A 22885-nucleotide genomic window follows, 5' to 3' on the forward strand; every position below is an offset into this window, starting at 1 on the left:
TAATTCTATATATCAATTAATATTCAATTCATTTTCAAATTTCCCTGATTATATAAAAAATGCCTTTCTATGATTTTTTTGTTTAAATCTATCCAGACAAAGGTCATACACTGCAGTTGGATGCTCTTTGTCATAAATCTCTATTTTGTACTGGTTCCCATTTTTTTTAATATAGTGATTTTTAGAAAGACCAGATTTTCTCTTTCTTTCTTCTTTCCTCTCTTCCTTCCTCTCTTTCCCTCTTCCTCTTGCCCTCCCTTCCTCCCTCCCTCCCTCCCTTCCCTTTTTCCTTCCTTCCTTTCTTCCCAAAGAGAAAGCATGAGAGGGGAAAGGGTCAGATGGAGAAGCGGACTTTCCGCTGAGCAGGGAGCCTGATGTGCCTCATCGTGGGACTCTGATCCTGGGACTCCAGGGTCATGACCTGAGCTGAGGACAGATGCTTAACCACCTGAGCCACCCAGGCACCCTCTAACTTTAATGTACATATGAATCACATCATACAAATCAGCTTTAGAGTATTTTCGTGACCTCAAACAGAAACTCTGTACACTTTAGTTATTATCCCCTTTATCTGCCTGTCTTTTCCTCAGAGCAAGTAACCACTAAACTACTTTCTGTCTCTCTAGATTTTCTTTGTGTTAGATATTTCATATGACTGAAATTATATAATATGTGGTCTTTTGTGTTGGCTTCTTTCACTTAGCATATAGTTTTCAGGGTTTATCTGTGTTATAGCATGTTATCAATACTTCATTTTTATGGCTGCCTAGTGTTCCAGATAGTATACATTTGGACAATGCATTTTGTTTTTCTATTCATCATCCGTTGATGGATATTTGGGTTGTTTTAATCTTCTGGCTATTATGAGTAACATTCCTAAAAACATTTCTTGTGCAACTTTATGTGTAATATATGTTTCCATTTATCTTAGATATATACCTAAGGATAGAGTTGCTGGTAACTCATATGGTAACTCTATATTTAATCATTTGAGGAATTGCCATACTATTTTCTAAAATGGCTGCACTGTTTTTTCATTCCCACCAGCAGTATATGAAGATTCTGATTTCTGTACATCTTTGCCAAAACTTAATTTCCAGTAAATTATTTTTTATTGTAGCCTTCTAAGTGGATGTGTAATGGTCTCTCATTGTGATTTTCTCTCTCTCTTTTTTTCTTTTTCTAAAAACACTGTTTGGGGTGCCTGGGTGGCTCAGTGGGTTAAAGCCTCTGCCTTTGGCTTGGGTCATAATCCTGGAATTGAGCCCTGCATCAGGCTTTCTGCTCAGTGGGGAGCCTGCTTCTTCCTCTCTCTCTCTCTCTCTCTCTCTGTCTGCCTCTATGCCTACTTGGGTCTTCTGTCTGTCAAATAAATAGAATCTTAAAAAAAAAATAAAAACACTGTTATTTATTATTGAAGTATCATTGATGTACTGCATTAGTTTCATGTGTACAACATATTGATTTGACAGTTCTATATATTACTCCTTGCTCACCATAAGTATAGTCATCATCTGTTCTGATGTAACATTATTATGATATTGATATCATGATATCATTATTATGATATTATTGATATGATATTCCCTATGCTGCTTTTCATCTCTCTCAATTACTAATTTTAAGACTGGAAGTTCATACTTAATCTCCTTTATCTATTTCACCCATCTTCCCACCCACTTCTTCCCTGGCAATCATTGGTTTGTTCTCTGTATTTACGAGTATGTTTGTTTTTTGTTTTTTTGTTTCTTCTTATTATTTTTTAAATTCTACATACAAATTAAATCATATGGTATTTGTCTTTCTCTGTCTGACTTATTTCACATAGCATAATATCACTAGGTCCATTCATGTTATCACATACGCAAGATCTCTTTTATGGCTGGCTAAGTAATATTATAATGCACATACACACCACATCTTCTTTCTCCATTCATTTATCAGTGAACACTTGGGCTGCTTCCATATCATAACTAGTGTAAATAATGCTGCAGTAAACATAGGGGTGCATACTTTTAGAATTAGTGTTCTCTTTTTCACTGGGTAAATAACCAGTAGTAGAATTATTGGATCATATGGTTGTTCTGTTTTTAACTTTTTTGAGGAATCTCCATACTGTTTCCCACAGTGCCTGCACTAGTTTGCATTCCCACTAAGAGTGCACAAGCATTCCCTTTTCTTTCCATCTTTGTTAACATGTGGTTCTTGTGTATCTTATTTTAGTCTTCTGACAGGTGTGAGGCGATATCTCATTGTGGTATTGATTTGCATTTCCCTGATGATTAATGATGTTGCACATCTTTTTATGTATCTGTTGTCTGTATCTGTATCTATATGTCTTTCTTTAGAAAATTGTCTGTTCATGTCTTCTGCCCATTTTTAAACTATTATTTTCTTGGTGTCAAGTTGTGTAAGTTCTTTATATATTATTTTGGGCATTAATCCCTTATTGGATATATCATTTGCAAATATCTTCTCTCATTCAGTAGGTTGCCTTTTTGTTTTGTTGGTGGTTCCCTTCCCTGTACAAAAGCTTTTTGTTTTGGGGTAATCCCAATAGTTTATTTTTGCTTTTGTTTCTCTTCCCTGAGGAGATATATCCATAAATATGTCTAAGGCCTCTATGTTATTAAGGCTGATGTCCAAGACGTTACTGCCTGTGTTTTCTTTTAGGAGTTTTCAGGTCTGACATTTAGGTCTTTAATCCATTTTGAGTTTATTTTGGTGTATGGTGTGAAAAAGTGGTCCAGTTATATAGTCCAGCTAGAACTTATAGTGCTATGTTGAATATGGAGTTGAGAGTGGACATCCTTATCTTGTTCCTTAGAACATCTTATCTTTTCAAAGAACAGGTCTTGGTTTCATTGATTTTTTTTTCTTTCTTTTTCTTTGGTATCTGTTTCATTTATTTCCACTGTAATCTTTATTATTTCCATCCCTCTACCAGATTTGGGTTTTGTTTATTCTTTTTCTAGCTCCTTAGGTATAAGGTGAGGTTGTTTGAGATTTTTCTGGTTTCTTGAGATGGACCTGTATCACTATAAACTTGCCTCCTAGAACTCTTTTTGTTGTTTTCCAAAGATTTGGACCATTGTGTTTTCATTTTTCACTTGTCTCCATGTATTTTTGATAATTTCCTTTTGATTTCTTTGGAAATCAAAGGATTGGATTTTTAGTAGCATGCTGTTTAGCCTCCATGTGATTGTGTTTTTTCCCATCTTCTCCCTTGTAATTGATTTCTAATTTCATATAATTTTGGTTGAGAAAGATAATTGATGATTTCAATCTTCTTAAATTCATTGACACTTGTTTTGTGACCTAACGTGTTCTGACCTTAAAAATGTTCCTAGAAAAGAATGTGTGTTCTTCTTTTTTTGGATGAATGGTATGTATCTGTTCTCTATGTATCCTTCTAGTACAATGTGTCCTTCAGAGTCTCTGTTTCCTTATTGACTTTCTGTCTGGATGCTCTGCCACTGATGTAAGTAGGGGTCCTACATATCCCTACTATTATTGTTTTGCTGTTGATTTCTTTTTTTATGTCTGCTAATATTTGCTTTAAGCATTTAGGTGCTCATGTGTTGGATGCTTTCTTAATTGGGCTATTCTTTGTCTTGGTATGGTCTTTGGATTTTGATTAATATAAGTATTGCTACCCTGGCTTTTTTTTTTTTTCTGCTTCCATTTGATTCCATGTTTTTCCATCCCTTACCTTTCAGCTATATGTGTCTTTAGAACTGAATTGAATCTCTTGAGGCAGCATATAGATGGTTTTTTTTTTTTTTAAATCCACTCACTCACCATTGGAGCATTTAGTTCATTTACATCTAATTATTGATAGGTGTGTACTTCTTGTTGCATGTTTATTGTTTTCAGGTTGTTTTGTAGTTTTTCTTTGTTCCTTTCTTCTTTTCTTATTCTCTTTCTTTGTGGTTTGATGACTTTCTTTAGTATTGTACTGGGATTCTTTTTTATTTATATTTTGTGTATCCCTTATAGGTTTTTGATTTATGGCTACTGTTGTGTTCATTTGGAACATCCTCTGTGTATAGCAGTCTATATTAAGTTGATGGTCACTTAAGTTTGAAGACATCTTAAAAGCACTAAATTTTTACTCTCCCCTGCACATTTTATATATACGATGTCATATTTTCATCTTTTTACTTTGTGTATTCCTTGACTAATTTTTGTAGATATAATTGATTCTTTTATTTTCATGTGTTTAATCTCCATACTGGCTTTATAAGTGATTAACTTATTACCTTTATTATATATTTACTTTTAACTATGAATTTTTTTCCTTTCAGAATTTTCTTACTTCTAGTTATGACCTTTTCTTTCCACTTAAAGAATTCCCTTTAACACTTTTTGTAAGACTGGTTTAGTGCTGATGAACTTCTTTAACTTTCATTTGCCTGGGAAAGCCTTTATCTCTTTTCTCTTCTGAATGATAACCTTGTAGGATAGAGTATTCTTGGTTGTAGGCTTTCAGCGTTTTGAATATACCATACCACTGCCTTCTGGCCTGCAAAGTTCCTGCTGAAACATCAGCTGATAGCCTTATGGCATTTCTCTTGTATATAACTTTTTTTCCCCCTCTTGCTGCTTTTAAAATTCTCCCTTTGGAATTGCTTATTTTGCCATTTTAATTATTCTGTCTTGGTACAGACCTCTTTAGGTTCATTTTGTTAGGAATCTCTGTACTTCTTAGACCTGGATATCTGTTTCCTTCCCAGATTAAGGAAGTTTCAGCTATTATTTCTTCTCTCTCTCTCTCTCTCTCTCTTTTTTTTTTTTGCAGCTGTTATTTATTCAAATAAGTTTTTTGCCCTTTCCTCTTTCTTTTCTCCTTCTGGGATCCCTGCAATGCAAATGTTATTACACTTGATAATGTAGCTTAATTCCCTAAACCTATTCTCATTTTTTATTATTCTTTATTATTTTTGCTATTCAGCTTGGCTGCTTTCCATTACCCTGTTTTCCAGATTGCTTATCCATTCTTCTACATTCTTTAATCTACTGTTAATTCCCTCTGTTGTATTTTTAATTTCAATAACTTCCAGTTATTGAATTCTTGAGCTCTATTTCTTTTTTATATTTTCCATTTCTTGTTGGAGTTCTCACTGAGTTCATCCACTCTTTCTAAAGTCTCATAAGTACTTTTATGACTGTTACTTTGAACTTTTTATAAGGCATATTGCTTATTTGTTTCATTTAGCTCTTTCACTTGTCTTTTTCTTTCATTTTGGACATACTCCTCTGTCTCCTCATTTTGTCTAACTTTTTTTGTTTGTTTTTATGTATTAGATAGGTCAGGTATGTCTCCTGGTCTTGAAAGTGTTGGCCTTGTGTAGAAGAAATCCTTTGGTGCCCTATAGTACCATCTCCCCAGGTCACCAGAACCAGGTGTTCTGGGATATCACTACTGTGGTCTCTGTCTTCTCCTGTTGTGGCTGAGCTGCTATTGCCTTGGGCACACCAGTGGGTTGGAATGGCCTTCAGCTCAGCTGGTGGCAATGACCCACTTTGCCCTCTGTGGTGCACTGGGCAGAGTTTGCTTTCATGTTGTTGAGAGGTTTAGTTGCAGCTCCTGGGTTTGGTGGTAGGTGAGGCTAGCACTCAGTCATGCTGTCTGTAAGTAGCCTCTTTGCCTTAGCTGCAGACGCACTGAAGGGCAGGACTTGCTCCCTATGCAGTCAGCTGAGAGGCCCAGCTGCAGTAACTGTGGTGCACTGGTGTGTGGAGTTATTTCCTGTAGTCACCAAAGCAGGAGTCACTTTGGAATGGTGCCATTCCTGGCTAGGGTTGCTTACCAGGTGTGATGCAGCAGAAGATGCTTTGTCAGGATGGCTGCTGAAGCCTTGAATTCAGTTTGGTAGGTCTAAAGGGGAATGTCTGGGTGGGGCATGCAGTGTTAGAGAGGTAGATGGAGAGTATTAGAACTGGCTCCCTCAATTGTCAGGCTATCTAGACTGAGGAAAGGGAAGAAAAATTGTACCTGTCAGCACTTTTGTTTCTAGAGAAGTCTCCTGTAGATCACTGATCTTCTACTAGCACATGTTCTTTTTTTTTTTTTTTTTTATTTTCAGCATAACAGTATTCATTATTTTTCACCACACCCAGTGCTCCATGCAATCCGTGCCGTCTATAATACCCACCACCTGGTACCCCAACCTCCCACCCCCCCGCCTCTTCAAACTCCTCAGATTGTTTTTCAGAGTCCATTGTCTCTCATGGTTCACCTCCCCTTCCAATTTCCCCCAACTCCCTTCTCCTCTCTGACTCCCCATGTCCTCCATGCTATTTGTTATGCTCCACAAATAAGTGAAACCATAGGATAATTGACTCTCTCTGCTTGACTTATTTCACTCAACATAATCTCTTCCAGTCCCGTCCATGTTGCTACAAAAGTTGGGTATTCATCCTTTCTGATTGAGGCATAATACTCCATAGTGTATATGGACCACATTTTCCTTATCCATTCGTCCGTTGAAGGGCATCTTGGTTCTTTCCATAGTTTGGTGACCGTGGCCATTGTTGCTATAAACATTGGGGTAACAGATGGCCCTTCTTTTCACGACATCTGTATCCTTGGGGTAAATACCCAGGAGTGCAATTGCAGGGTCATAGGGAAGTTCTATTTTTAATTTCTTGAGGAATCTTCACACTGTTCTCCGAAGAGGCTGCACCAACTTACATTCCCACCAACAGTGTAAGAAGGTTCCCCTTTCTCCACATCCCATCCAACACATGTTGTTTCCTGTCTTGCTAATTTTGGCCATTCTAGCTGGTGTAAGGTGATATCTCAATATGGTTTTAATTTGAATCTCTCTGATGGCTAGTGATGATGAACATTTTTTCATGTGTCTGATAGCCATTTGTATGTCTTCATTGGAGAAGTGTCTGTTCATATATACTGCCCATTTTTTGATATGATTGCCTGTTTTGTGTGTGTTGAATTTGAGGAGTTCATTATAGATCCTGGATATCAACCTTTTGTCTGTACTGTCTCCTCAAGCACGTGTTCTAAGATTAATCAGTAAATCTCCTTCACATATTCCCCACTTGCTTTCCAAACTGCTGCTTCTGTGCCATATCTTGGGCCAAATGTTAAAAATGCTGGCACTTTAAGCACAGGGACTTGTTTTTTTTTATGGCCCTCCAGCTCTCCTGGAATTAAGCCCTGCTGGTTTTCAAAGCCAGACACTATGGGGACTCATCTTCCTAGCACTGGTTCCCTGTGGTGGGGTGCCTGGTATGGGGTCTGAGTCTTGCTTCTTTGTGTTTGTCACACCAGTCCCATGTATAGTTAGCCATGCCAAAGGCTTGGTTCCCAACTGCATTTCACCTCTTGCTCTTCTATATGTGGCCTTCTCCCTATAAATAGCTGTGGATGATCTCTTCTGCCAGTCTTCAAATCAGTTTTCAGAGTTTGTTGTATAGATGTAGCTGTTAGCTGGTATGTTCTTGGCATGAGGTAAGCTCAGGAACCTCCTGCTCTTCCATTTTCCAAACTGTCATTGTGGTTTTGATTAGCATTTCCCTAATGACTAATGTGATCATGTACGTTTTCATCTGTTTATTGGTCATTTGTATACCTTCCTTCTGGTTTTTTAGTTTTACTGTTTGGTTCTTCTAAAGCCTCATCTGTAAGAGAAGGTTATAATGCTGATTGATGATTCTAATTATTGTCATCACTTGCAATATTTTTGAACCTCTGTTTCTTCATCTCTATTGTTCTGAGGTTTTGAGATTTTTTTCCTATTCTACCATGCTTATAAAAGTAAGCACTAGTATTTAATATTAAATCATGTTCTGTGCTACATCCTGATGAGTAGAATTATTTGATTCCTGCCAACTCTGATATCTGAGATTGACCCTCTCCAACCTGAAGCATTAATGAGAGTGAAATGGAATTCACTCTGTGAATTCCTATGGAAGCAGAGTGTTTAAAAGTCAGATTCCATTGGATACAAGGATGGTGTTAAAGGCCTGTAACTGGAACGTCACAACAAGAAAGCTCAAGAGTTAAGTAGAACAAAATCCATAGTCATAGTTATGGATGAAAAAGCATGGCTAGCTCAGCTAACTCTTGTAATAATAAGAACAATCACTTGCATAGCACTTACTATGTGCAATGCCTTCTTATAAGCTCTCTCTACACATACTTATGTAATCTTCACCCAAAATGTTTGTGGAATAAATGAAATGAACAAAAACTTATTAAGTGTGTACCATGTTCCAGGTCCTCTGCTACATGCTGGCAAACCAAATGGTGAGCTGAAAGGATAAAATTTCTACCTTCAGGGCCCACAAAGTAAAGAGGGAAGTGACATTGCTCAGATAATCCCACCAATGAGTGTAAATTACACTGAGAGAGAATCATGTAGGGATGGACATGGTGCTATACAAATGTATGCTAAAGGGGAATTGCTTTTATGGGGAAGTAATAACTGTAGGGAAAGGTGAAAGGAGTGCCTTGGTTGAGATGAAGGAATGAGATGCCAGAGGGATGAGCACGAGCTAATGTCCCATGATGGGAGGAAGCAAGGGGGAGGTTGAGAAAATGAAAGATCAGAGTGGCTGGAAGATAGCAAGGGGGAATGCCATGAGGTAGGCAAGAGCCCTATAAGTCTCAAGAAGGATTTTGGTCTTAATTTTAAGAGCAATAGGAAACAATTAAAAGATTTTTTGTAGCAACATGGACCGGACTGGAAGAGATTATGCTGAGTGAAATAAGTCAAGCAGAGAGTCAACTATCATATGGTTTCACTTATTTGTGGAGCATAACAAATATCATGGAGGACAAGCGGTGTTAGAGAGGAGAAGGGAGTTGGGGTACATTGGAAGGGGAGGTGAATCATGAGAGACTATGGACTCTGAAAAACAATCTGAGGAGTTTGAAGTGGCGGGGGGGGGGCGGTGGGAGGTCGGGGTACCAGGTGGTGGGTATTATAGAGGGCACAGATTGCATGGAGCACTGGGTGTGGTAACAAAATAATGAATACTGTTTTTCTGAAAATAAATAACTTAATTAAAAAAAATGAATCCACTATTTTCATAGAAAAAAAAACTAATGTACTATATGTTGACTAACTAAACATAATTAAAATAAATCAGTAAAAAAAAAAAAAAAAGATTGTGATTTGGGGGGCACTGGGTGGCTCAGTGGGTTAAGGCCTCTGCCTTCAGCTCGGGTCATGATCCCAGGGTCCTGGGATCAAGCCCCACATCGGTCTCTCTGCTCGGCAGTGGGCCTGCTTCTCTTTTTCTCTCTCTGCCTGCTTCTCTGTCTACTACAGTTTGGGAAATAAAAGGGAAGGAGCCTGAAGGGTTTGGGGAGTACCAGTATAGACAAAGACTCAAGTGAGCAAATTGGAGAGGTCCAAGTTAATAAAGCGGGTGCCTCTGCTGGCATGAATCACTTTTCTAAGGCTTGGGTATTTGTCTTCCCAGTCATGCTGCAGGCTGTCTTCAGGTGCTAGCTAGCATCTGACAGGAAAAATGTCAGTTTTCCAAACACATATGTGTATGACCCACAGATAGAAATACTGAGCCCATCCTGGACACTATTGTGTTATAAATCTTAGAATGCCTGAAATACCACTTTTCTCTCAGTTCCATGTTAGTCCTAGGCATCCTGTAGGACCTAATGTTAAGTCCATCCTTTTTTTGATTTTTTTTCCTAGCATTTCTCTGTACTCCTTTTAAGAGTTTTATGACCACTTTCTAGTTTGGGCTTTGCAAGGTCAGAGTTTAGCATCTTTACTGTAGTTGGACCTCCTGCTGTCCCCAGTTGAATTCACCTTCTTATGATCTTATGTTTCCAACAGCTGGATTCTCCACATGGAAAGTTAACAGCAAACAACATCAGCATCCATTTCCCCTAAATGATACCCCAAACAATGGGCATTAGAATGACTTTTATTAGAATCACTGAACATATATACTAGCTTCTATGAATAACCATTGAATTTAAATAAGCAATTACCACTACCATTGAGATAAATGCTTTTTTTTGGGGGGGCGGGTCTGTTCTTAATGCTATAATCCAAATACCTAGAAAGTGCTTGACATACAGTAGTTGCTCAATAGATGTTTGTTGAATGAATAATAGATGAATGGATGAATGAATGAATGAATGGGTAACTTTCTACATGGCAATCACTGTTCTGGGTGATAATTTAACTTAATTCTTATAGTAATCCTAGAAGTTATTATCTCTGTAAAATAGGCACTGCCCAACAGATAAAATGTGAACCATGTATGAATTTAAAATTTTATGATAGCTACATTAAAAGAGGTAAAAATCCAGGTAAAATTAATTTTATAGTGTATTTTATTTAACTTAATATATCTAAAAATATATGTAATTTTAACATATAATCAATGTAAAAATTTTAGTAGGATACTTAACATTTTTTGTACTAAATTTCTGAAACCCAGTGTGTATTTCATCTTTACAGAACATCTCCACTCAGAATAGCCACATTTCTAGGGCTCAGTAGCCACAGGTACCTGTTGGCTACCGTATTGACCAATAGAGCTTTAGAACTAATATGCCCAATTTTGAGTTAGCAAGTGGCAGACCTGGAATTTGAATCTGGGCCCCTAGGTTATGGAACTGTGATCTTAATCACAAGCATGGTGTCTTTTAAAAAGCTACAATTTAGGGAATATTTAAGAAACACCTAGATATAGTTAGTATATTATCCTTAATTATCATCACATTTCAGTCACTATAACCCTGTAGTTCTCTGATACACGAACAAAAGATATTTTCTGCTGAATTTCTTTTTGGAGTCCGCCTCTTAGGGGCTTGCTTCCCAATCCAGACTTAGGCCAGTTTGTTGCTAAAGTCCTTCCCAGGGGATGCTTCAGGCACAGTTTTTTCCTGTAATAGGTACAAATGATACAAATGGTCCGTTCACCTTGCTTGGACTGAGAGAAGGAAAGGAAAACATGGATTTTTCCTGCCTGGTCCTGACCACTGGGTCCCTCCTGGGTTTTTCTTGGCTCCCTGGCTATTTCCTGTATATTGTGATCAAAGTGGAAAGAGAAGAAAACCACATAGTGGCCCCGATGAGTACCTTTTCCTATTACTTTGAATTTACAGTTGTATCATTTCTCTATTTAAACTGAATAATTCTTTGTCAACTATTATAATCCTGGATACAATAGTTCAGTTTTTATAAAGGCTGCTTTTGAAAAGGAAGAATCTGTTCATTAATTTTTTTTGTCTGTTACAAATTAGTAATTCTATTTTGCAGACATAAGAAATAATTGACAGATTCTACCATTTATAACCTTGTCATTGTTCAGCTTTCTTTTGCTGTGAAACAACACCAAACTTAAGAGGCTTAAAACATTGGTTTTATTTAGTTCATGATTTTGTGGGTATCATGGAATTTTGGAAGGGCTTAACTGGGCATTTCATCTCATGATTGGGGAAAGATCTACTTCGAAAATAGCTTCTTTACCCACAAGTCTGGTACTTCTCAGCTTCTTTTTCTTTTTCTGTGGCATCTCATTCTCTAACGTCTCTCCAGTACAGCTGGGCTTCACAGAAGGGTGGTTTTGTGGTGATTGCTATTCTTACATGGTGACTGACTTCTAAGAGGTAGGAAGCAAAAGATGCCAGGAAGTTAAGGGTTATGCTTGGAATTAGCATGGTATCATTTCTGCCATTTTCTGTTGGTCAAAGTAGTCACCAGACCCAACCAGATTTAGGGATGTGGAGAAATAGATTCCATCTCTTGATGAGGACATGTTAAGGTCATATTGTGTAAGACTTGCATGTGGGATGGGATGTATTGTTACAGTCATTTTGGAAATACAGTCTACCAGGTATATGCCATTTTTGATAGTGTCCATTTGTCTCCTGTCTTTTCTGTCATTGACAGTTTAATACATCTTCTTATACCCTCTTCTTTCTTGTTTTCTATAGAGGCCAACAATCCCATAATAAACACTTAATAATTAATGTTGATTTGCTGATAGAGCATCCTCAAATAAATTGATAGTTGAAGTTTTAGGAAAAAAATACCCATTTATACCTTAAATGGAAACTAGTTTTAGCCAAATGGTTTACTTAGTTGCCCAAATATGTTTTGTGTTTTGTCCTTACTGTGCCTGTTCTCATTACTTCCCACCTTTCTTCCTTCAAGACTCGTATTATAGCCATCTCCTCCATGAGGTCTTCTTCAGTTAATTCAGCCTGCTATGTTCTATCCATTATCTCTAGCTATTTGTGGTGATTATGAACATATTTTCTCTCAGCTCTAAACCTACCATTCTATATCCTGCTCTGTGATGTTGAGACTGGCATCCTACAAACTGATTTCTCTTTATAGCTGATCTTCCTATCAGGTTAAATCAATAGGACACAATAAAGGGAGACTGGAAGATAAGAGTAGGATGGTATAGACTTGCTTCTTTCTGTTTGCTTGGTCCAACCTGCTGGGTTCTCAGCAATGGTTGTTCACCCTGACAGCAATAGCTAGTTCTAGTTTTCAGCTCAGGTACCAATACCTGGCTCCTCAGAGGACCAGTTGCATTTGGACTGTGTCTTCTCCTTGGGAATCTGTATCCTAGCTCCACCAAGCCATCCCTCTGAATTCCTATTACCAGTATTGACAGACAGTCTCACCACCCTCTCCAGAGGTCTGGGTTTCAGATCCATAGGTCCTCTCCTCCAAGTTTCTAGGTCTGATATCTGATATCCCAGCTGCTTCCTTTTGTTCCTCAGTCCTAGGGATGGTTGCTGCTTCCTGCAGTTTCTAGCTGTGTTGCATCAGCATTCACTTGTTGTTGTTGTTTTTAAAATATTTTATTTATTTGACAGAGAGAGATCACAAGGAGGCAGAGAGGCAGGCAGAGAGAGAGGAGAAAGCAGGCTCCCTGCTGAGCAGAGAGCCTGATGCCGGGCTTGATTCCAGGACCCTGAGATCATGACCTGAGCTGAGGGCAGAGGCTTAACCCACTGAGCCAACCAGACACCCCTCACTTGTTGTTTTAAACCATCTTCCAACACCAATCTTATATTAAATTCTCTCTGTTAAAATACCTAGAGTGTTCTCTGTGTATCTAACTGGACCCTGAATGGTATACCATACATAGTGATGATTTGATAATGATTTCCTCTTTTGTGACATACTCATACATAGCCCCCTGAGCTGTTCCTTACATTTTTGCAAAAGATTTATTTATTTATTTTAGAGATAGAGTGAGCATGGGGGGAGGGGCAAAAGGAAGGGGAGACGCAGACTCCCCACTGTGTGTGGACCCCCAATACAGTGCTCTATCCCAGGACCCTGAGATCATGATATGAGTTGAAGGCAGATGTTTAACTGACTGAGCCACCCAGGTGCCCCTGTTGCTTACATTTTTTTTTAAAAGATTTTATTTATTTATTTATTTGACAGAGAGAGAGATCACAAATAGGCAGAGAGACAGAGAGAGAGATGAGGAGAAGCAGGCTCCCTGCTGAGCAGAGAGCCCTATGCGGGACTCGATCCCAGGCCCCTGGGATCATGACCTGAGCCGAAGGTAGAGGCTTAACCCACTGAGCCACCCAGGCGCCCCTGTTGCTTACATTTTTTTTTTAAAGATTTATTTATTTATTTGTTAGACAGAGAGAGATCACAAGTAGGCGGAGAGGCAGGCAGAGAGAGAGAGAGAGGAGGAAGCAGGCTCCCTGCTGAGCAGAGAGCCCTATGCGGGACTCGATCCCAGGACCCTGAGATCATGACCTGAGCCGAAGGCAGCGGCTTAACCCACTGAGCCACCCAGGCGCCCCTGTTGCTTACATTTTTAATTATTATTTTCCCATATTGTTCTTGCTTCTCCACTGTATATTTTAAACAAGTTTTGACAAGAGACTATGCTTCTTTATGTTTTACATGACATTTTATATAGTGTTTTGTACTTACATTTCTTGTTGTAAGTGTGTAACAAATAGTTTATCAAATTTTATTGTGGATTTGGCAATCAAGGATAACAGATACGGAATTCAAATTTTTCCTGAATGGCCAGGACAACAATTGATTGCTCATGGGGATGGAGATGTTTTCCTCCTGAGCTGTCATTAATTATGAGCTGATGGTGGATGTGACACAGTTATAGGATGCTTACCCCAGGGTTAGTTTGGGAGGTCACAGTTTGTGTCTGTTGAAATCCTTTAAACCAATATTTGAAAATTTGAAGTAGTTTTCCCTTCAAGTTGAGGCAATTCTGGTTGGTGGACTCCTTAGTACTCAAGTCCCATGCTTTATTTGTTCAGGTTAGTTTTGCAAGTAGCTTGTCTTGAGCACATAACGTACTTAAGTTGTGAAATGTGAACTTATTTAAGCAAAAAAAGCTATTTCAATGTGGACTATTAAAGTGGACATGGAATGGTTTTTATTTTGACATTTGTGACATTGTCCTTATGTGATCTTAAAGATTTAGAGAAAAAACTCTTTACAGTTGTATTTAGTGGTCTTCTTTTAAGACAACGTGATTATTTATGCTTCAGCATTTTATGGTAAAGTGGAAATTACTTTGTTGAACTTTGTGACTGGTTTTCATCTTTTTACCCAGACAACTCAAATCTTCCATTTTGCCAGAGTTTAATTTCTCTATAATACTGCTTTCCTATGCTGAAATTTCAAAGTCTGGTTTCTTCAGTTTCTCCTAGGCTTTCACATAGTTAATGGAGTTGCTGAACAGGTAAGTCCTACCTGATTCTTAGCTTTGTTCACCTGAATGTTAGTCTCAGGTGATAAGGCTTGGACAGTAGAGATTTCTATGATATCTTTTACTTTCTTTTTGGTCAAACAAACATGTTGATTAATCTGACTTCTAGTTAAAAGATAGAAGCCATCAGAATGAACCTCTCTCTCTTCTTTTTAATTTTTAATGGGTTCCTGTCTGGACTTATGTGTCATCTGGATAAGGATTAATGACCATAGTAACATCAACACTAATTGTAAGCCAGACACCTGAAGAGGAGCTTCTGATTGTCAGAATAAGCAGAAAAATTAAAAACTCTAACCCACATGGCTTTCTTGGTATTAAAAAGTACAAATTTAATCATCCATTTCTTTAATTTGACAATAATAAGGATCATGTTTTGTTTGTTTCATTTTGTTTTAATTACATTTTAACTGGAGGAAAAATGTCCATGAAATGAAGTTGATTACCAGTCGTCATTATCCACTTTTATGCACTTGACTATAAACCATCCCAGCACCTCTTCTGTTTGCCTGGAAAGCTGATTCATTTTTTTGTGTTGATAAATAATTTCTGTGTTTTAATAATGTTTGGTGCTTCTGGTTTTAGGGTGTGATTTAAAATAAATCTAATTTATTAAAAATTTAGGTTGCTTGCACAGTTGTTTGTGAATCAAGAATTAGTGTTAACATGGAGGAATAAATCAAGGCATGGAAGGAAAGCCCATGGGCAATTTTAAAGTTAAGAAGGGATGCCTTTATAGCTTTCAAAACTGTTTGAAAATTAAATATTTGATTTATAAGGGCTATGTACACACAGGGCTCAAATTATTCATGTATCATTGGAAAGTGTAAAATGCTTAATGTTCTGACATTATGTGATAATTGCTATTCTAATATATAGTGTCTACTAAATCTTTTTTGGGAGCTTGTGAGGGTGGCATTGATATACAGGAGCACATGCTTCATGTGCTAGTAAATCATTCTTGCATTGAATTAAGGCCAAGGAGGGAGCGTAGAGTGGACCTTAAAGTGATATTACAGTATCTGGGGCTATTCCAATCAGGAAGTATATAGCAGTGCTAATGAAAAATGGGCAGAAATGCACAAAAACCCACTAAGGAGAAAATGCAACCAGAAATTTATCAGTGATGCATTTAACAAAGTTTCCAAGTAATACAGTGATGCATTACTAGGTAGAGTTGCTTTTCAAGGTTGATGCCATCTTAATTCTGTCTTTTGCATTGGTACTCCACTGAAAACATGCTTTAGAATCTGCTCATTGTGGGTGCTTATTAATTAATGAGTTAGATCCCTCAGGCTCTGTCACTAGCCAGGTAAGTGAACTTAGATAAGTAGATTTAATCTCTAAGCTTCTGTTTCCATAATAATCATTGCTACCTCATAGAATTAATATGAGTAGATGAGATAATTCAGGTAAAGCACCTGGCATGGGGCTTGGCATAAACACTTAATATTGTTGCTATCATTATTCACCTTCTGCAGATACCTGCCAACGATTATTTTAACAAAAAGTGAAAGGAAGCATTGTAAAAGAGATTAGGAAAAGAATTATGGGGGGACTACAGAATTGGTGACTTTATCATCATAATGGTGGTATATGCAAATAGAACTCTCCAAGTAAGCATAAGGATGTAAGATGCCTAAACTGGATGTATATAGGAGCTAGTTGGCTAATTATAATTCTTCTTTTCAAGTTACAGACAGGAGTTCCAGGTGCACATTTTTATTTACTCTGGCCTGTATCAGGGAACTCAGTTTCTGCCCTGATAATAAAGAGCTCAGCACACAGGAAAGGGGGAAGTCCCCCTTAGCTATAACTACTCTCTTTCTTTGTAAATCAGAAGTCAACATCCCAGTTGAGGAAAGTGATATATAGATATGTATTGGTGGGGGAGTTTAAGGTTGAAGAGAAAGAGGGGACAAATTAGGCCAGGTACTCTATGTCAATATTAGGATGGTGAAATCATTAAGCATCTTCAAGACTCAACCCTATGAAGAGTGTTTATTAATTACCAGTATAGGAGAACATACAAAGGAAAAAATCATGGATCCCTTTTCTTGTGGATCTTATCACTAATGGTTGGAGGTTTTCAGGGGTTCCAGATGTGAGAACATCTCTCTCTCTTTCCTTCTCTCTTTTTCTCCCTCCCTCCTGCCCCACATACATACACAAGCACACACAGATGGAATGAACTACCTGTGTATGTGGGAAGGTTGTGATACTATTCATACCCACCTGGATTTCTTTTATTTCTTTTTTTTTTTTTTTTTTTGGTAATTTTTTAAATTAACATATAATGTATTGTTTGCCCCAGGGGTACAGGTCAGGCTTACATTCACAGCATTCACCATAGCCCATACCTTCCCCAATGCCCATAACCCAGCCACCCTATCCCTACCCCCCACCTCCCAGCAACCTTAAGTTTGTTCTGTGAGATAAAGAGTCTCTTAGGATTTGTCTCCCTTCCGATCCCATCTTGTATCATTTTTTCTTTCCTTAACCCCCACAACCCTGCCTCTCAAATTCCTCATATCAGAGAGATCTTATGATAATTGCCTTTCTCTGATTGACTTATTTCACTCAGCATAATATCCTCTAGTTCCTTCCAGGTCTTGCAAATGGCAAAATTTCATTTCTTTTGATGGCTGCATAGTATTTCATTGCATATATATACCACATCTTCTTTATCCGTTCATCTGTTGATGGACATCGAGGTTATTTCCATAGTTTGGCTGTTCCCACCTGGATTTCTTTGTGCTCCTTGCACTTTCCCTTGTCCTTTGGTATCAGTATTGTTGAAGACCTGACTTATTGGTCTAGGCTGGTGCAAGATGGGGGAGAGAGAGAGAGACCTCAGACTCCAGGGGAGCTAAAGTTAGTAGCACATCTTCTGAAACAGTGGTTCTAAAACTTTTTATTATTTAGGACCCATTTATACTCTTAAAAATTATTGAGGGCCCCAAGGAGCTTTTGTTTATGTGTTGTATCTATTTAGATTTATTATCTTAGAAATTAAAATATTTATTAATTCACTTAAAATAGCACAAGTAAATTCATTACTTATTACATAAATAAAATTTTAACTAAAATAATCATATTTTTCAAAACCACATGAGTAGCACTTTTTTTTCAAATCTCTTTAATGTCTGGCTTAATAAAAGGCAGCTGGATTCTCAGATTGGCTTCTAAACTCAGACTGCAATCTCACACATTAAGTTGGCTCTAGAAAGCTCTACTGTATACTTGTGAGAGAATGTGAATACAAAAGACAAATAACATATTAGTATTGATTTAAAAATAGTTTTGACCTTATAGACCCCTGTGATGAAGACTAGAAACATACTCCTTAAGGTCATTTTAAATGAAGGAATTTGGGGACCATCAGAAAGCCCAGGCAGTGGCAGGGGCTGGAAGTAGGACCATGGTTCTACAATTAGAGACCAGTTCTACCACTTTACTAACTAGCTGTGCAACCTTGGAAAGGCTATTTATGCCTCAGATTTTCTGTCTTTAAAATAGAGTTATTAATAGGATCTACCTCTAATGGTTGTTGTGAACCTTAGTGAAATAATGCAGGCAAACTGTTTAGCTAATAATAAGGGTTCCATATTAGCTTTGTTTCTTTGCCTTTTATTACTATTAAAGTGCAAATCTATTATGAACCTGTTTCCTCATCTGCCAAATGAGACTTGTCTGGATAGTCCCAAATGTCTTACCAAGCTTTAATATTCTATGATTTGCTGCGAAGTTTTCCTTCCCTCCATTAGAGATGGGTAGTAGGGGAAAAGGTATATATAATTTTAAGCACTTAATTTTCTGTTGTTTTTAGCAATTAACCACTCTTCTTCCCCATGCCCCCCATAAATCTATTAAAAACTTTCAAGGGCTTTAAGAATAAAACTTGGTGAAAAAAAATGTTGTTTCCTTGAGAAAAATTAAATTTATCCCTTTCAAGTGGAGTTAGTATAGATATCAGAGCAAAAAGAAATTTAAAAGTTTGTTTCCAGGTCCCATGGTGGTTTCAGGTCAAAGTCATAATAAGGTTTATCTCATGTCTAAATTTAATTGGAAGGTAAATGAAACTATGTTGAGAACTATTGCTGACTCCTCAGTTTACAAAATACACAGACTAGGTAATAGCCTTTTAAATGGAAAAGGAAAGTAAGGATGCCAGATTCATAGAGCAGGTATACAGGAGAAAAAACAAGGATGAAAAAGCATATTGAAAAGCAAACATTAGATCTGCAGTTTGATTGAGGACCCAGATCAAAAGAAATCAATACAAATGCTTTGGTTTATTTTTTCTCTATTTTCACTTAAGCAGTAGCCTCTAATACAATGAAAAGAAGGCACAAAGCGTATTAGAAAGGAAATAAGACAAATGGTCTCAGCAGTAATGGGAAGTGCAGCACATGTTGCATGCTGCTTAGTTTAAATTTACTGGAGCCTTGTTACAAGGATCCTGTATGAAGGCATGAGGATTTGCATATAAGGTTTTATTGCAAGGGGATTCTTTGAGGAAATCTTGAGAATACCATAGCTAAATCACTATTGCTTATCATGGCTTTTAAGGAAGTACAGTAGCAAGGCTTGACTTTGGTGTGAAATGTGCTAGGATCCAAATCACAGAAACTTACATTGATAGCAAGAAATAATATCATGATGGCAAACATAATGGAACAATGCTCAAATCATACACTTAGAAATGACTATCAGGATAGCAACTTTAGAGGTTATAGATAGAATCATTAACCTGATATGAAATCATATATTGGTAATTTTGATACCACTGATATTACTAGAGTGGTGCTTAATGTGAGCTTTTCCATCAAAATCTGTTTGATATAATAATAGAAAGCATGAGGTCTTGCAGGGTAAGGAATGAGCTCAGATTGAATGAGCAAACCAAAGGAGGGATGTGTTTGTCCTCAAAGAAAAGGATAATAGCTATAATTAGATAGATTAAGAACTCTTACTTGTAATCATTGAGAAAATGAATATTTTAAATATTTAAAAAATATATGTAAATATGAAGGAGCCAAATCTGATTTGTTGCCCTTTGCAACCTGCAATAATTATCTCTTGGCTTTTTCTACCCTATGTGGAACTAGAAGTTAGCCACTTGTAATTTGTTTCCTTATCAAAGCTTTTATCTGCCAAGTCTCTCATCTATCCCAGAAAGCATATGGAAAGAGTGCTGACATGGCAGAAGGTCACAAATATACCCCATGAGTCCTTCTTTTTGTGCTGAGCAAGTATGTTCCCAATTCTGGCCCCACACAGCTCTCCTGAACCTGGAGACACTCAATTCTGGTCGATAACTTGCCAAAGAGCTGGGAAGTGGTTGTGTGGTTATATGGTGGTATGGTAGGTATGTATACAGATAGCTGTGTCTGGGAGCAGACATCCAGACAAGGGCCCATCAAAATGGCAAGGGGGAATGAATAGTAAGAGAAGCAGGGACACCTTTTTTCCCCAAAGGACTGGGTGAGTTGACCTGTGGGCAGATAGACCTCTATTGATGCAATTAGAAGGTGCCTCACATCCTTTTAGGCGCATTTTTGGTGCTTTAACATCATTTTGGTGCTCAAGTAACAGTTTGATTGAAATCCTTAGTACAACTGAGCAGGACACATATATGTAATATGTTTCTTTGATGACTAATCCAGGGAAAAGGCTGCAAACTGGTTTCTTTTCTCTATTTATACAGTAGGCAATCTGCTTCAGGAAGTATGACATTTAAATTCCAGTACTGTCTGTCCTTTGTGATAACTGGCACTTTAGCAAAACTCTCCTGAAATAGGAAGGGTTGTAAGTGTGTTAATCTCCTTAAAACTGCTGGAGAGAATTATAGAGGTGAGTTCCCAATATTGATTTTAGTATCGATTTGTGAACGTATCTTAACTTCTCTATTACTCCTTTCTCATCTTTCGAAATTAGATGCTTTCCTGTGGAGATATTTCCAGTTCTCAGCTCACCCATATCTAGTTCTTTTCACCTTTTGGGAGTTGAAAGTGTTCGTATTTCCCCAGCTTGTTTTGCAGTTCAGTAGGACCATGAGACCAATATTGACCAATGAGTCATAGGTAGAAGAATTGCATTGCTAGTGGAAGACCTCCCTCATTCTTTTGACTGGATTGCTACCAGGAATGTTCCAGATGGAGCTTCCATAAGCCTGAGTACTAGTGAGAAGCTATGTAACAGTGCTTCCTCCCCATCTTCACCTGTACCACCATCAGTGCTAGCTGGACATATAATGTGAGCAAAAAACATAGTTTTGTTTCAAGTTTCTGGGATATAAATGTCAGTTGTTACCATAGCATAATTTATTCTGACTGATACATGTCCATTGTTTTATTTTTCAACTAAAGGATTATTTCATTAGTTTTTTAAAAATTAATTAATTTATATTTTTAAATTTCTTTTTAGCGTAACAGTATTCATTGTTTTTGCACCATACCCAGTGCTCCATGCAATCCATGCCCTCTCTAATACCCACCACCTGGTTCCCCCAACCTCCCACCCCCACCGCCCCTTCAAAACCCTCAGGTAGTTTTTCAGAGTCCATAGTCTCTCATAGTTCACCTCCCTTTCCAATTTCCCTCAACTCCCTTCTCCTCTCCATCTCCCCTTGTCCTCCATGTTATTTGTTATGCTCCACAAATAAGTGAAACCATAAAATAATTGACTCTCTCTGCTTGACTTATTTCACTCAGCATAACCTCTTCCAGTCCCATCCATGTTGCTACAAAAGTTGGGTATTCATCCTTTCTGATGGAGGCATAATACTCCATAGTGTATATGCACCACATCTTTCTTATCCATTTGTCCGTCGAAGGGCATCTTGGTTCTTTCTACAGTTTGGCGACCGTGGCCATTGATGCTATAAACTTTGGGGTAACAGATGGCCCTTCTTTTCACTACATCTGTATCTTTGGGGTAAATACCCAGTGGTGCAACTGCAGGGTCATAGGGAAGTTCTATTTTTAATTTCTTGAGGAATCTCCACAGTGTTCTCCAAAGTGGCTGCACCAACTTGCATTCCCACCAACAGTGGAAGAGGGTTGCCTTTTCTCCACATCCCCTCCAACACATGTTGTTTCCTGTCTTGCTAATTTTGGCTATTCTAACTGGTGCAAGGTGGTATCTCAATGTGGTTTTAATTTGAATCTCCCTGAGGGCTAGTGATGATGAACATTTTTTCGTATGTCTGATAGCCATTTGTATGTCTTCATTGGAGAAGTGTCTGTTCATATCTTCTGCACATTTTTTTATATGATTGTTTTGTGTGTGTTGAGTTTGAGGAGTTCTTCTAATCCTTTTTCAGCACACAGGTCCTTGGTTCTCAGCCTTCAGAATGAATCAGAATCACATCCTATTTGTTTGATTTACAGATTCCTGGGCCTTACTTTCAGAGGATTAGACCTAGTATGTCTCCTGTGAATTCTAGGAATCTGCTTTTTAAAACAAACCAAACAAAATAACAAACCAAAACCCAGAGTTTTTGAATGATTCTGATTCATGAGGAAAGACCACACCTCAAGAAAAGTTATAAATTTGTATCATGCTATAAAGTCTCTGGCTATTATTTCTCATCTTCTCCTAGCCAGACATGTTCAGATATTAGTAAAAGGTTAAAGGCATTTAGGGCAGGAGTAAGTGTGATGAATATAAAGTTCACCAGCTCCCTTTCAAGGTTGCATGAAGCAAAGATAAAGTGAAGACGGAGAAGTAGTGATTAATAGACAAAACCGCTTTCTAAATGAGAGTTCTGAAGATTGTAAATCACTTGAAAATTGAAGTGATGACCTGGAAAACAAGTCAAAATTAAGAAATATCAAGTAAGAAATGGATTGGAAGAAGGGAAATTAGAAAAAATTGTGGTAATTCCCTTATAGTTGATTTGGGAGGGAGGTGGAGAGCAGGAGCCAGAGGGATGTTAGACTCTCTATGAAAGTGCCAGAGGAGGAGGAAGTTGGGTATAACTTCACTTGTGGGCTTTGCTTTATATCTAGAATTCTGAGGTTGACTCAATTTCTTAATAAAATACTGCCATTTACAAAGGGTATGGTTTTCTGTGGATCTAAGGAAGTATTTTGGGGCCCTCTAGAAGTGAGTTTTACTGAGTACACAGGAGGAATTCGCTTCT

The sequence above is a fragment of the Mustela nivalis genome (assembly GCF_964662115.1).
Source record: "Mustela nivalis genome assembly, chromosome: 1".
Lineage (NCBI taxonomy): Eukaryota > Metazoa > Chordata > Mammalia > Carnivora > Mustelidae > Mustela > Mustela nivalis.